Source organism: Haplochromis burtoni, unplaced genomic scaffold, assembly GCF_018398535.1.
Source record: "Haplochromis burtoni strain Fernald_Lab_line unplaced genomic scaffold, NCSU_Asbu1 Contig_49, whole genome shotgun sequence".
NCBI lineage: Eukaryota > Metazoa > Chordata > Actinopteri > Cichliformes > Cichlidae > Haplochromis > Haplochromis burtoni.
In genome coordinates this window covers 2,776,971-2,778,673 of record NW_024582410.1, presented here as the reverse complement: position 1 = coordinate 2,778,673, position 1,703 = coordinate 2,776,971, and positions in this window count along the sequence as shown.

Below are 1,703 nucleotides of genomic sequence, written 5' to 3'. Positions count from 1 at the left end.
TCACTTGCTGCTCTTGTTTGCACATTTGCACGTGCACTTTGTTGTCTGCTGTCTGATAACAAAAAAAAAGTCTTCCTTAGATAGTTTTTTGTTAATTTATGTTGTAATTTATGTTAGGTCAGTCTGTCTTGTCCCTGCTAGCCAGCTAACTAGGCCTCTTAGTTAGCTAGTTTAGAGGTTTCTGTTCATTTATGTTGTAAATTTATGTTGCATGTAGCACCTCGGTTCCTGGAGGAACGTTGTTTCGCCTCACTGTGTACTGTTAAACTGTATATGGTTGAAGTGACAATAAAGCCAACTTGACTTGACTTGACTTGACTTGAAGATTTTCACTTACAGAGTAATACTAGCTCACAGTTCTTCGTAGTGATATTAGAAAGGAGAATGCCACTTCAAACTAAAGCGTAAAAACTCGCAGAATGTGTGCAGACATGTGTCATGATATTATACAGGAGGGTCTGAGAGTTCATGTTAGCACATTCATTACACTGCTTGTTTCTCAGGAATTCAGTCGGTGCTGTTTAAGTTTATTCTGCCATTAAACACACAATGCACCATGTCTCTATTTTCTCCTCACTTCAGGCAGAAACAAAAATGTCCTCTATGTGCTCCAAGGCAAGTGTGTTACATCATGTCTATAGTACACACTCGATGTCTTATAAAATAAAATCAAGGCTCCTTTGTGTCTGAAACCGAGGGTGTCCTTGAGCATGCTCCCAGCATCATGAGAACACCTCTGACTCCACCTACTGGTAGATGTGTCTGAAAATGTTTACCAGGAGACTTGCAGCGTGTATTTCTTTTTCTTTTTTTTAAAGCAGCATGTGAATATTCTAAAATGGAATAAAAATTAATGTGACCTTTAAAGCTTTTAATTTGCACTCAGTGTGATGCTAATTTTATTTGTTCTCAGTTTTCTCCCACACAGCTCACCATCACACATGCTGGCTTCTGCATTATAGTGACGTCCAAAATAATTCAGTCAGTGTGTTATGTTTCACAATATTAAGCATTATGCAATGAAACAGAGTAAATGAATCACAAAAAACAATTAAAACACAAACAAAATAATTCTAAATAAAATAACAGTTTTATATTGACACACATGGTTCTCAAACCATGGGGCAGGTCCCATTTGCGGCGCATAAAGCCACTGCAAGTTGGGCATTTGACTAAAATTTAGCTTCGATATTTTTAATAGTTTATGACTGATTAAAGAAATTTTGGTGCAAGGGGGCATGAACTTCTTTTGGCAACTGAAGTGAGGCAAATCAGAAAAAAGACAGAGAACCACTAGTTTACACATTATATTGATTAATTGGCCAATTTATTAGGTACTTTTCAAGCACAAATATCTAATCATCCATTCACACGATTGCAACTCAGTACATTTAGACACGTAGACTGAGTGAATAGATTTTGAACACAGCATTGTTGGATATTTTAGAAACTGCTGATCTACTGGGATTTTCCTGCACCGTCTTTTCTGGAGTTTGTGCAGGAAATGGTCTGAATAAGAGAAAATATTCAGCGATCAGCTCTATGGCTAAAAAAACTTGTTGATACCAGAGGTCAGAGGAGAATGGGCAGACTGCTTCAAGCTCACAGGAAGGCAGCAGTAACTGAAATAGCCACTCGTTATCACCAAAGTATCTGTTATCTGTACCAAAAATATCTCAGAATGGACAGCAGAAGACTACACT